The 14,807-nt window shown below is 43.7% G+C and overlaps 1 protein-coding gene across 4 annotated transcripts in view; it reads right to left on the bottom strand.

The window, feature by feature from the left end:
* Nucleotides 1-14,595, bottom strand: part of LOC103175056 (liprin-beta-2) — a 65,149-nt gene extending 50,554 nt beyond the window's left edge. For 3 of the 4 annotated variants that reach the window (XM_007887802.2, XM_007887798.2, XM_007887800.2), the window contains exon 1: nt 2,191-2,267. The gene's annotated coding sequence lies outside the window, so the exon portion shown is untranslated. Of the gene's footprint in view, nt 1-2,190; nt 2,268-14,446 lie in introns of those variants that run through there. The other variant, XM_007887799.2, reaches the window with a different exon arrangement.
* Nucleotides 14,596-14,807: the final 212 nt, after the last annotated feature.

Below are 14,807 nucleotides of genomic sequence, written 5' to 3'. Positions count from 1 at the left end.
AGTGAGCGCTGACAGCCAATTCCCTTGGGGAAGGTATCACAGTGAGCCCCAATCATCTGGGACCTGGGTAGGGAGGGGAACGATGTAGGAACGTTTGGTTGATTTGTCTCTCTGAAGTCCGAGGTGAGGGACTCAGCTCGAGGTCACGGATGACATTCCAACGCAGTGCTAGGGACAAGGCTGCATTGTCAAAGGTGCCGTCCTTTGGATGAGACAATCGAGTCAAGGTCAACCTCTGCTTGTTCATCAGATGGATTGTACAGATCCTCGTGATACTGTTTGCAAAAAGGGAAGGGAGTTTCGCCCCTTGTATCTTGGCCAAATAATCCTCCAGATAAAAAATAGGTCTTTCACCTAAAGGCGGTTTGTGGGAGCTTGCTGTGCACGAAATAGCTTGCACGTTGCCTATAAAAAGTCAAGACACTAAAAACTCTTTGAGGTGGATGTAATAAGGCGCAATAAAAAAAATTTCTCTCATTTTTTCTCTTCAGCGCCTTAACTAACGCACCAGCTCAGCATTATGTAATTTCAACGCTAACATATCCCAGTATAAGGGGCCTCCATGCTGATATTAGTCTTGAGATCCCATCGAACTAAGATAATATGTCAGATTCATAGAAGAAATGGACCCATCAAAGAAAACGTGCATTTGTACAGCGCCTTTCAAGCACTTGATGTTTTTCAAGTGGACGTTAAAGATTCCAGGTTTACTATTCAAAAAGTGAAGGGAGTTTCTCTCTCTCGGGATTCAATACTCAAGATAAAATTGATCATTCATTCCGTGGCTGTTTGTGGGACATTACTTAGCGCAAACTGGCTGCTGCGTTTCGCCCACAAACTCTCCCCCCTCACAGTCAAACCACTTTACAATATATCCTATGCAGCGCTTTGAGAAGTTTCGATGTTTTGATTTGCTAGATCAAATGCAAGGACTATTATTATTTACTTATATAGTGCTTTATAGAGATATTGCTGGCAGAAATCTGGGAAAGAGGGATGGAGAGAGAGAGAGAAGTCACGATAGATACAGTCGAAGGGTTAGGTTTTCACGGTTTGTAAGGACAAATAGAGAGGGAACAAGATGGAGGGGATTCAAGGGGCAAGTCATTGCTAAGTAATTAAGCTAATCATGTCAACTTCAGACAGTAAGACAACTGTTAACAGATGAAGGGTTAATGGTCAAGTGACGATAAATAGCGAGGAGCACCGTTTCATATAATTGCTGCGCTGCATTCTTAAATTCACATTTGAACGCAACTCCCAGAACCGGGTAAACCTCATGCTAACCATCTGCCATCCTGCTTAACAGGGGAAAAAAACCTTCCTGTAGTTAATCCAAACACACAAAAAAAACTGAGCGACATTTCAATCGCATGAACTGTAAAGCAGTTACCGAGGTGCTCAATGTACAGGAAATCAGCCATGATTTCTACCACCTGGTGCACACTCTCTCTCGCTCGCTCTCCAATCCGGCTGATTAGTGTTTAAGACCAATGGAGATTTTGTGAAATTATTCAAAGCTGGAGGGGGTGTGATTAAAAGAGCTTTCTGTTTCTAATCCCGCCAAGATCAGGCCTTTTACCAGCACAGTAAGTAACGTTTCGTCCAGGCTAAAGTGTTAGCAGGAGAGACCACCAAAATAACGTACAGCTGTGACAACGTTCCAATGACTATGATTAAACGCCCCCCTCCGCGCCCCCAGCCCAACACAACACAGTGAACATTGACACAGCGACCATTTACACAGCGACTTTCATATCGTGAAGAAGTCTCAAAGCGCTAAGCTATGCTGGGTGGACGCTGAGGGAGGGGGCAATGACTAAAAGCACCAATCCACACCCTCAACCCCGCACCCCCACCCACTAAGTGTCACTTTTCCCCACTCTAGCGCTATCCCACTTGAACACTGTCTGACCTTTCTCCCAATCTGGCGTTTATCCTGTACAGAAACAGTCACTACACCACTGTCCTTCTGCAGTCCTGGTCAGTCAACGATCAAGAGATCATCAGCTTGGATCCTGAACTAAACTAAAAAGCCTAAGGGCTTTACAAGCTGGGATTTCACCAGTTGATCAGAATTTTTTTTTATCAAACACACTTAAATGCAGGACGGTTTTCTTTCAAGCAAAACAAAAAATAAACTGTATAACAGGGCCTTTCTAACGCAATGCATTAAAACAACTTACTCACAGGGTAAAGCACTGGGACACAGACACCAAAGATCAACGAAAGTAGCTTCAGTTAAATCCCGCATACAACAAGGCTTCCTGATTGTGTGGGATGGGATGAAACATCTCCTGTGTCCGTGAGGAGTGTTCGATGTTCACTAACAGGCTGTCATGCTGTATCAGTGATTTACATGTGAACTATGAAGAATGTGCCCTGTTTGCTCACTCTCTCTCTCTCTCTCTCTCTCAGAAACCTGGCAAAGAACCAGTTTTCCAACAGCTGCTGCGAAGCAAAAGTCCACAAAACCGACTTGAAGGGTTCATTTACGTCACAGTCCAGGGTCTCGTTTCTGATGCCTTTATTCTTACGGGGTTCGAGTTTTAAGCTTTACATGATCCACCCCATCTCCTTTTGTTGTGCCTTTGGACCCTGTGTACAGACCTGAAACAGCTGCAACAAGAGGCAGGGAACCACAAACTCAGCCATTTCAGGAGATCTTAACTTCATGTTGGTGTCATGGGTGGGGGGGGTTGTACAAGGAAGGTCAGTCCAGTGGTCAGAGTAACTTTTTGGCTTTTATCTGGCATTTTCCACAGCGCAAACTAAAGAGGAGTCAGACAAGGTTAACAGAGCAAATATTCCACACAGAGTTAATGGTGCCCTCACCAGTATCTACCCACATTACTATGTCCAATAGTTATTTTAATAATGATCGTGGTTTAGAGACTCTTAAGCGTTGTGATGGGATTCCATAGAGGACAGACACCCAGCTGATCAAAAAAAAAATTCTTGCATTAGATATAGCATCAAGTCATCCCAAAGCACTTCACAGGATATATACTGTAAAGTGTAGTGACTGTATTTTGTGGCCAAATGCGTCAGCCCAATTTGCACACAGTGACGTCCCACAAACAGCCGTGGAGTGAGTGACCAGTTTTATTTGGGGGATAGTTGGACAGGACACCGGGAGAGAGAGAAACTCAAGTAGTATTGCCACGTGATCTTTAAGGTCCACCTGGACAGGTAGGTGGTTTAACATCTCAACTGAAGGACAGCACCTCTGACAGCACCGCTCTCCCCCAGGAGGTCACGGTGAAATGGCAGCTATTCCTGAAAGCAGAATATTGGTCCAGGTCATCTCTGTATGATGACAGGAAATTGATGTCTAGCGTTAGTATTTATTGATAAACAGCAGCTGACAATAGTCAAGACTGGTCTGCAATATCTTTAGAGATACATACGTCACCCAGCCAGTTGTCTAACACCTTTCTGTCAAGTTATGAATGTTCAGACGGGGCTCGGAACGTGGGGGAAGAAAAGGAATTGAAAAAACAAGGTTTATTTTGAAACAAACAATAGTCCAACCTAGAGTTAATCCTAATTCTCCCCTCCACTCCCCAGAGCAGGGAACAGATAATTAATGTTCCACCCATTTGTTTCAATGAAAACTCTTGCAATGCACATCATCAAAATACATAGTGGGCCTTTGGGAAGGGGTGGAGGATGAAGCTGGATTACTCATGCTGTGAGACAATCCCTCAGCCAGCGAGGGAGTTCATTTAAATGCAACGTGTGGTCTTTCTGAGCTACAACAGCCTGAATTTGTACCTGCCTAATCCCCTTATTCCTGTCAACGGCACTGCAGTAAAGTGATAATCCTTCGGATGAGATGTTAAACTGAGGTGCCGTCTGTCTGTTCAGGTGGACGTTAAAAAGATGGTGCTATTCGATGAGAAGGGAGTTTCCCCCGACAATTCCTTCAAGTAAAATTGATCACTCACTCCATGGCTGTTGGCGGGACATTGCTGTGCACAAACTGGTTGCCACGTTTCGCCCACAAAACACGTACTTTACAGGATATCCCGGGAAGTGCGTGGAGGCGGATGGAACGGGCAACCTGCCAACGTGTAAGCAGGAGCAAGGTTTGGGGCGTCTCATTGCGCCTCTTGAACTCTCATCTTAATGTCACTCTCCTTTCAGCTAAAACACACCCGCTCGTTTAGCTCAAAATTAGTCGGCTCAAAACTGATGCTGTACACTGTCCAGCGTCTTGGGACGTCCTCTCGGCGTGAAAGGCGCTATTCAAATGTAATCTTGTTGTTGTTGTTGCAAACTAATGATCCAGTGAAAAAACAGTCATTATCGGACGAGGGCAGATAAAGCCAAACTGGAGTTCAGAGTTAAAGAGTTTTGCACAATTTCACGTAGTCTTTAAACTTTCAAGATGAAATATTCTCACAGGCTACGACTAGCACTGGGAAGAATTTCAGGCCTCGAAAACTCATAAGCCTTTGATGGCTCACTCAAATGATCACCTGCTTCTGTGAGGTGTCCCTCACTCCGCCCAGCACCTTAGGACATCCTCGCGATGTGAAAGGCCTTATACAAATATAATTTGTTGTTGTCAAGGATTGCAATTAGAGACAATAACAGGGTTTGAGGTCAGTCGAATGACAAATGAGCCATGACTGGTTGGCAAGTGCTCTGGGAACTATAGCACTGGGAACTACAATATGCAAAATCTTTTGGAAACTGGAAAAGTCACTTGAAAAATACCTTAGCTCTTCACCCCTGGCTTATTTGAAATACTTGGTTAATTAACCCTGTTGATTGAGCCTGATGCCGTCATTGGCACTCGCAGGCTAATGCTGTTTTACAAACCAAATATACATTACACAGGCCGGACCATTCTAGTCCTGCACCAGCACAGACATGATGGCTCGAATGGCCTAAACAGTCAATGCAAATCCCAATGCTCTTGTTCTGTGCTGTAAGTTTCTACGGCTGTTACCTAACGCTTACTGTAGTGTAAGGTCAGCTATTTGCATGGTAGGCTCAGCTCCTCACATCGCAGCTCGCACACACCTCTCTGTCCTTTGGGCATAAGGTGTTGCAACATATAGCTGGGAGGGAATAAAGGCTGCAGAACAACTTTGACGGGGATAACATCTTGAATGTCAAAATATCAATTAAGCCTCGGGATTGTGTTACTACTCTCTCACGCTCACAATCATCCGACACAATCTCTCGAGTCAAAGAGATTCGTCAAACATTCAGATGAACTGTATTAGGTCGACACAAAAGGAATCAGTAAAGAATTTTTACATTGGAAAATAAACAAATCAGCAAATCTTTTTTGATAAGTTTCTACATCCAGGTTATTTCTGGGGCTGTTGAGCTGTGAAAAGAAATATTTCTGGTGAAGTATTGTTCATAATGTACGGACGCTGCATTACTCTGTGAGAGTTTGTGTTATTCTCACACAACTAGTTTATATAGACAATACCCTCGATATACAACACTCACCAGTAGATACGCTAAGTGTCAGCCTGGCTCTCGCCTTTCAGTCAATATGTTTCTGGGCTTGAACCGCACGTGGGGACTTTGAACTCACACAGTATAGGCTGACACATAATGCAGGGCTGGGGGGATGGGGTTGGGGGGAGTTGAGAACGCTGCATTATTGTAGATGCCATCCTTTGGATCAGACGTTAAACCAAGGTCCCATCTGCCCTGGCGAGACTTGAAAATAATGTGAAAGTCACTCTGTTACAGTGGGCGGTTATCAATTACTCCCCCCCCCTCCCCACACACCATATTCCATGTAAGGCATCGAATCAAACCTTCACGAGTATTGCCACCTCGAGATCCATTCAAAGTGTTTAAGTCTCCGAGACACCATGCGGCGTGGAGGCTATTATATAAATACAAGTTATTGTCGTTTCACCAGTGATTTCCACGGGGCTAAATTCCTGGCCGGAAAATAATCTCTCCTCCCCACTTAAGGTGGTTAAAGCCATTTGCTCTAGGATACACAGGATCGGCAATAAACACTAAGACATTTTTCTACAGTTTTCTGAACAAACTGCTGTGTTTTGCCCATTTCGCCATTGAAAGAAATAAAGCAGCTGGTTTAGAAGTACCTTGTGTGGATCTGTGGTACACTGCATTCGCCCACAAATATACGGTCAATTCTCTTTACAGTCTATTCTGTGAAGCGCTTTGAGACGTTGAGAAGACGTGAAAAGCGCTATATCAAATGCAAGGATTATTATTATTCCCCGAGAGGAGCAATTTTAGTTCCCAATGAGATTTGTCTCTTGGCAAGCGTGGACTTAGCAAACATCAGCCATCAGTCACAGTTCTTATAATTGTAATCTCCTTAAAGCCTACCATGTGAGCCACTTCGCTGCATCAAGAAGCATCGGAATAACAGCTAGAACTGAGGTCGGGAAGGATTTCTTCACACAGCGGTTTGTGAAGATGTGGAATGCTCTGCCCCAGAAAGCTGTAAAAGGTAGAGTTTTTTTTTTGAAGAGACAATAAAATAATAATCCTGGCATGAGCTATAGCTCTTCATCATGTTGATGAAACTTCTTAAAAATCAGTAAAGGTTGTCCACTTTACATGTTGTAAAATGTGCTCGCTCATCACCCGTTCTCTTCCTGCTCGAGTAGGCGCTGGGAGCTGACATGAACAACAAGTTACAACCCAACGTGCAAAGGCCATGCGAGACCATACTGTCCTGCTCTCAGTCAACACAAAGTCACTCAGAACCGGTTTCACATTAACCTGACAGCAAAACCACATGTACCTCAGAGCGATGTGAAATCCACCCCCCCACCGCACTGTGACAAATTAAAGCCCTCAGACTTACCTGCCCGAGTTACCTACAATCAGACAGGTTGTGAGGAGCAGTATGAGAGAGCATTTTGGGCAGTTTCATCTCATCAGCGTGACAGCGCATTCGCGACCAACAAGAAAACAACTTACATTTATATGGCGTCCCTCACGCAGGGTAGCATCCCAGAGCGCTTCCAACGCTTTGGGGCGGAGTGGCTGAAAGCATGGCCCCCGATGGTGGGGGTAACGAGGGGGTGAGAAATAGTGGCTATCTGTACATCAGTGCCATAGTTTGATGGATATGTATTACTTGGCTGCTGTTAAGCATCAAAAGAACGCTGGTGTCTTTTCCAACTATCTGGCTAACAAACTGTTCCCAATTTCTCAGGCATCAAGCGTTTTGACTGAAATATTCTGGATCATTGCTCCTCTATTTCAGAGCCCTTCTTGGGCTCTTGTTCTCACAGTACGTGTGTGCAAATTGAAGCTACGTTGGGAGGAAGAGGCCAACGTTGATCCCTGATTAGAATGTGTCTGGTATCCATCGAGATCAAGGCTGACACTTCTGCACAGCGCAGCCAGATAAAGTCATGATCAAGGCTATTTTTAAAACAAAACAAAGCACATGAATGCCTGGCTTGAAGTGGACCAAAATTTTTACGTTTTCTGGACAGCCACATATCTGACACAAGTGCAGAAACCCACCGCTGTGCTTAAGAGTATCCAAAATTACTTTCAAAGTTGCACATACATACGCCCGCTGTGTATTTTGTGGGCGAAAACACAATCAATTCACTTTACAATATATTCCGAGAAGCGCTTTGAGCAGTATATGTAGGTTGACAAAAAACAAAGCTTGGGGGGAGCCCAGATGGTGCGTTGGGGGTAACTGTTGGGAGTTTAAGCAGATAAAACTGCGTAGCTTGCCTTCGATAGCGCTGTCTGGTAAGCATCCCACTGCTTGTCCTGCTAGGACCACCCACCTCGCTAGGGCTTTGCCTTGCAGCATTAACAGGATCTAAGCGGTAAGATTCCTTGCCCCCAGTTAATGGGCAGAATTGGACGCAGACACAACCATGCAACTGCCAACCTCAGATCAATTAACTAGAGTAAGATTTTATTAGCACAAAGTGCAAGGCAGACTGCCAAACTGCTTTGAGCACACCAAGCTCCACTCGGGATTGATAAGTTGGACAGCGCTGGACGACAATTGAATTATTTTTAAGACTGAGCAAATTTTTATTTATACCAGATACCCTCACACCTCATTTTCTTCAAAGGATTTACCCCATCTCTGAGCCCCTCCGCCTCACTCCCTCCCTTGCCTCCTTCGAGGCCCGTCTCAAGACTTTCCTCTTCAACCACACCTTTGGTCATTTTCCCACCACCATCCTCCCTACTCCTCTTGACCCCAGCCTGCAGCTCGGGTGCAAACCCTCGACTGTCCAGGGCCTTGGGACGGCTTCCCGATGTAAAAGGCGCTGTATAAATAGAATTTGTTGTTGTTGTTGAAACAGTGACAGATTGGACAGGCTACTTGCAGAGCTGTGTTTAATGAACCTAGAAACCTCCAAAATACACAGTCACTACACTTCACAGCAAATCCCATGAAGCGCTTTCCGATGGGAAAGAAGCTATAATCAAATTTGATTATTTATTTCAATGCGATACACATGCAGTAACAAGAGGCTACGTTAAGGACACCCAATACTACAGTAACTTCACAGCAAGAACCCATTTTAATTTCACTGTCTTTCGATGGCTATTGTGAGAATGATGCTGATCTTGCCGTTCATTAATTAATCTGCCTAATTACTACGGCGCAATAGGCTTGTCGGCAGCAATTAACCTTTTAACGTTAGAGATCCATTACAAAACATTGTCAGACACATTTTGAAATCAATAGCTGGTTTAGGATTACCCCAGAGCAAGTTCATAGTTTAGTCTCTATCATTACCACAAGCACTCTTTTGATTAGTATCTGAAATGACAGGGACCCTCATTTAAAACATTCAATACTGTTTGGGGAGAGTTAAGCTTGGTTGAATTATGACTAAACCTCTGTGTACGTGTATGCACACACACTAAATCTCTACCTTCTGTGGTCTGTTACTGCCTGTATCTTTCAATCTCTTAAAATAAGCGGAAACATTCAAGGGAAAAAAGTGGCAAAGAAAATAAGACGGGCCACTAGCATATACAACAACGAAAGGAACAATAATCAGCTGTACTGATCCACAAAAGGAGGAAAAGACACTGATGGAAATAATCCAGTCTTGATTTTAATCCTCTGATTATTATTTCCATTATCTATCTATTCAATATGATTTATTTTGGTCAGTTAGGCGACCTCAGGTATCCAATCCAAACTGACTGCAGAAGAAAATGTGGGACTCTCAGAGTAGCAGGTTACCCAGTAAGTAACGGGATTGAATTTGCAGTATTTCTTAAAAAGATTCCTTAAGGAATTCGGGTCACATAAACGTTGGCTCCTTCCGATGACCAGAAGTTACATCAGGCCGAGTCTTAGGAACTGCGCTGTGGCTATCTACTTCCAGAGAGGAGGTGGCACACGTGAGAGCTGTAACGTGTAGAGAATTTGAGGGCAGCTCCAATCACACATGTCGAACCACAATCAAGAGGTAAATGTGGACTGAACAGATAACATTCACATCTGAAAGGCACCTGACAATAAGGAGTGACGCATCACAGACTACCCCTTGGATGCTGTTTTTTATTAGTTTCTGTAGCTAGCATGGGCTTGGTTCAACAAGACAGAGAAACCACTGGTCAAACACGTTTCACATCCGTGGAACAGTTGGATTTCTGTTTGTTTCGCGTTCCAGGCTTAGAAGCTCAAACATCTGGAACGCAAGACAAGAGCTCCCAACCTGTCCATCTACATTGTAGTAACAAGTTAAATAAGGGTGAGCTTCTCTACGTAGCACCTGGATCAACACAAAAAGCAGCAGAGAGTAGACACTTAAAAGAAAGACACTGAGAAGCATTGAGTTTTACTCAGGATTCCACAATGTACAAAGATTCTCTGTTCCTTTTTCTGTACTGAAGTTGCTCAGCTTTAAGGCCTCGCTTCACTGTGCCTGGCACATGACACCACTCCATTAGAAGCGGCAACCCAAATCAATAATAACTGCAAGGACTGAAAGGTCATTGTGTAACATTTGCATTCACTGGAACTCACAAGAGGACTTTTGACTGCCCATATTCACCGGGTGTGCTATAGAGGGCAAGTTTCCTGTTTAAAGCAGGAAATTTTCATATACAGACGACTCTACAGCAGTGACACATTATAATAATAATAACTTAGAACAGAAGAGGAAGCTTACTTTAGAAATAAACAGGTGTGAAGAGGAACAATCGAAAGGAAATGGTGCAAGATTCAATTGCACGACTGATTTCACTACACAGCACTGAAAACTCACCACCCGATTTCAGTGATCCATGCAGGCACTAGTTTATCCACACACACACACACGTACACAGCGGTGGAGCAGACCTTCAAGATGATTTTCCATGCTCTTCCAGGAGTCAACGAAGGTGACAACCCTCTATTGTATCCATCACTCTGCAGTAGTCTGTGGAGGAAACTAGACCAGACAACAGGAGGGTGGGAGTGAGCTGCCACTTCTCAACACTGGCTTAGTTCCAGTGCAATGGACTGACCACAGGAACAAGCAGGGCTGGGCTCATTCTCTTGTTTGTGCTGACTGTTTATCCTTGAAAGTACAATGGGACTATTACCCATTCAAGACGAGACTTTTTTTGAGTGATCTGCAGCGAAGTTAGCAAACGTTCCCAACTTCGCAATTGAAAAAAAACCTTCCTCACCCACAGATCTTTCAATCTCTCATTGACACCCACAACACCAGCCCTTCTGCCTGACTACCCCCAATGCCCCAAGTCTGTGCCAAAGGAAATGAACACACGTTTTCAATATGTGAGAAAACAATTCACCAAAAAACCACATAAATCAGTTACTTGTTGTGCATTATTCACCAAATATCTCCCAACACACGCACGCACACACACAAATGCATGAAAATTGCTGACTGTTCAGTTGATCACGTTAATGATCATTTCTACATATAGTTACCGGGTAAAAAATTTCTAGCAGAAAGTATAATGAACTGTTCAGATCTGTTTTGCCATTCTCTCGAGAGGTTGCGTCAGTACTATTCTGGGCATTTGTCTCTTTTTCTCGCTCAAAATTATTGCTATCAAACCAGCCATCCGTGTTCTTCATCTCAGCAATCAATAGCAGCAGTTTACCCAAAGGACACCCGCCTCGTGTCCTAATTCTTACATTTGCCTTTTATCAAACTGCAAATGCGTGCCCTTGAGCTTGGAGATGAAATGAATCAATGAAAAGACCTCAACATTGCCTAATCCATATTAGATCTGTCCTACTCAACCAGAATGACCTAAATTATCCTCCCCTCCCCCCCAATCCCACTTGTCTGCCTCAGTTGGTAGAACACTCGCCTCCAAGTCAAGAACTTGTGGGTTCAAAAGAGTTTTTTTAAGATCATGGTCTAGGCTCAATGTTGGGGGAGCACGGCATTGTTGGAAGTACCGTCCGTTGGATGTGATATTAAACCAAAGTCCTGTCTGGCTGTTCAGGTGGATGTTAAAGATCTCATGGCACCATTCAGATACAAAGAGAATTTCTCCCGGTTCCCTGAGCAATAATCCTCCTTACGTAAATCAGTCATTCACTTAGCTGATTGTGAGACATTGCAATGCTCAACTTGGCTACCACATTCATCTACATCATACATAGTCACTACACTTTACAGTAAATCACGTGAAGCACTTTGAGGTATTGATGTGATAAAGAGCTATACAAAACACAAGGATTATTATCATTATTATTATGATGATGATGAATGGTGTTACCGGATGTCCAATGGAGCAGCAGGGCTGCAATTACTGAGCTCCAGTCTGATCTTGAGGAAATTATTGTGAAGTGATTTTGGTTTGGAGGTGGTGGAGTGGGGATGGAGAGGAGGGGAAGATGACATATTTACAATGGAGAAACTGAAACATGTTATTCAGTGAACAGCGGCCACCCATTCTGCAAAAGCTCCATCTCAAAATGTGCTCAACAGAAGCAACTAGTTTTACCCGGGGGTTGGGGGGGGGGGCGATGGAACAAAAACACAGGAAGGAAATGGCAACAATGCTGTGCGTTCGAAACATCCTCCCTCAATCTTTCCGCATAAACATTCAGAAATAAAGTCACCGAATTTTCTGTGAACCATTGCAAGCCTCGGAATATATTAGAGTAAAAGGATTTTTCTTTCCCCCACCCCACCGCAACCCAGAAGTAAAACTGTCCTCACCTTCCCGAATATTCCATTGCATCCTGTTGAAAGTTATTTTGGAAATTTCAATTAGAATTTTTTTTTTAAAAAAATGGGGATCTATATTAAGAATATAAAATTTCTAATTTTACAAGCTCGCTCGCGAAAACGTACAATTTAACACCATATGGGTTCCAGCGTTTATATGTCAAACTCAAGGGCTAGAGTTCGAAGCAACTGCATTGGTTGCAGGAGTTTGACATCTGCTGCCCACAATTTGACAGCAGAACAAAAGCACATCACACACACCCCCCCCCCCCAACAAACACCAGCTCCCCCATGCATTATAGAAACTAACAAGATTCGGAAGCTTTCAAGCAACACACCTCGGAGATTAAATGCTCTTTGAAGACGTTCTTGCAATTGACTCGCTGTTTACAGGCGGGTCTAGCAGGCCTTGCTCTTTAGCAAACTCCATATGACGGGAATTTTGTTTTTTCCGTCTCCACAAATGAAATATATAAATATTCTATAAATAAAACTTGCTTCAAGAAAAGGAGCTGACAGCAGATTACATCTTTTAATGGGATGGCTGTGTTATTAGCTCGCGCTCGGTGTCAACATGTTTGCCTTAATCTACCCAGCAGCAGTTCATTACCGCTCAGAACATCACAGTCCAAGAATATCATTTAAAAACAAGCAGCCGATCAAATCAGACCATGTGCACCGTTACATAAATTCAGTTCAACTGACGGCAACTCGTAACCTCCTATTTATTCTTAACCCAATTCTTTCTTGTCTTCTGACATTAAACTTCTTTATAGCCCGGATTTAGTGACAACAAAGTTTGGGTTCAAACAGCCCGACTTCCAGGGCATTAAGTTGGTTGCCGCTGGCACTTCCTGCTCCTGCTGTGCATGTGCAGCAGCCAGGAAGTGACACTTGCAGTGACCCAATGACACTGAGATCGGCAATTTTTATTTTAACACAGGGACCGTCCGGCCCTCAGTTATAATAATAATAATAATAATAATCCTTGCATTTAATATAGCGCTTTTCACGTCGGGAGGACGTCCCAAAGCGCTTCACAGAACACACTGTGAAGTGAATTGACTGTATATTTGTGGGCGAATGTGGCAGCCAATTGCGCACAGCAATGTCCCACAAACAGTCGTAGATTGAAAATGACCAATTTATTATTGTTTTTGGTTTTGGAGGGATTATTATTAGGCTCTGTGTGGAGTAAGGAAACTTGCCCAAGGTTTCGCCCTCTGCCTGGAATTGAACTCAGGTCTCTCGCTCGCAAAGCGAGTGCTCTAACCACTGAGCTACAGGACTCCACAGTTTCCGTGTCGTCGCAGTGAACCCCATCTCGTGGCCTTATTATAGCACAGTTTGGGATTTTGTGGTTCTAACCGCCAGGTTACGACAGGACTCCATTATAATGTGGAGTCCTGTAGCTCAGTGGTTAGAGCACTCGCTTTGCAAGTGAGAGACCCGAGTTCAACTCCAGGCAGAGGGCGAAACCTTGGGCAAGTTTCCTTACTCCACACAGAGCCTAATAATAATCCCTCCAAAACCAAAAACAATAATAAATTGGTCATTTTCAATCTACGACTGTTTGTGGGACATTGCTGTGCGCAATTGGCTGCCGCGTTCGCCCACAAATATACAGTCAATTCACTTTACAGTGTGTTCTGTGAAGCGCTTTGGGACGTCCTCCCGACGTGAAAAGCGCTATATCAAATGCAAGGATTATTATTATTATTATTATAATTAGGACCCTCACCGGTTCGGTTGATAAATCTCACATCACAAACTGCGTCGAGGCCAATGCAATTCCTTGTGTATGAAGATCTGTGACGCGGGAGCCGGGATATTACTGTAAGACCGTAGCTTTGGATTCCTGATCTTATCAGAAGTTCCTGGCAACCCTACACAGGGCAGTATTGTGACGTATTCCGTTTGCTGCTCTACATAATCTAAACTTAATTTCATCCTTCTGCTCCATATCATGATTCTGTACTCTATGAACCCAAACTTGCTGAACTCAAGTTCCCTCTTTACAGAGAATTAAATCACGGATCTGATAATCTCCTGGCAACAATCAGCTCCGGTACAAATGTTGCATTGTTATCAGTTTCCTTTCTCACAACACACTTAAACACAAAAATGAATGTTCGAGAGTAAAAGTGGGATTGAGCTCATCCAGCTTCCTACCCCAGAGGTTGGTCCAAATAAAAACAATTTCGAAGAACAAGTACAAAATAATAGTCATAAACTCAGAGGAGTTAAAAAGTAGAAACGTGAATAGCAATAAGACAACTTACATTTGTCATAGAGCAACGTCTCAGATGCTTCGCAGCGGAGGGCTTGGACGACGAGCAAGGAAGAAAGGGAAGCTGAGCGTAGGCGCGGATGAAGGGGTAGGTTTTCAGATGGGATTTAAAGACAATTGGCATCATCAATGGCAGGTTTCAGATCTTCCAAAGAGCCAGCACAGACACATGGCCTTCTTCTGTTCTGTAAATGTCTTACAGTTCTACAGTCACATGAACAGTGACGTCTCACTTAACCATTGACTGGAGTGGAATTGTACTTTGTTGGCGTAGTGTTCAGCTCTGGAAGAATGAGCCAATTTTACTTGAAGGTTGCTGGGCTGACCTCTGGTTAGCTTTGGAGTCAATGGTG

Source organism: Callorhinchus milii, unplaced genomic scaffold, assembly GCF_018977255.1.
Source record: "Callorhinchus milii isolate IMCB2004 unplaced genomic scaffold, IMCB_Cmil_1.0 Scaffold50, whole genome shotgun sequence".
In the NCBI taxonomy this organism is placed as follows: domain Eukaryota; kingdom Metazoa; phylum Chordata; class Chondrichthyes; order Chimaeriformes; family Callorhinchidae; genus Callorhinchus; species Callorhinchus milii.
The sequence above is the reverse complement of the archived record's forward strand: the minus strand, read 5'-3'. Positions and strand labels throughout refer to the sequence as shown.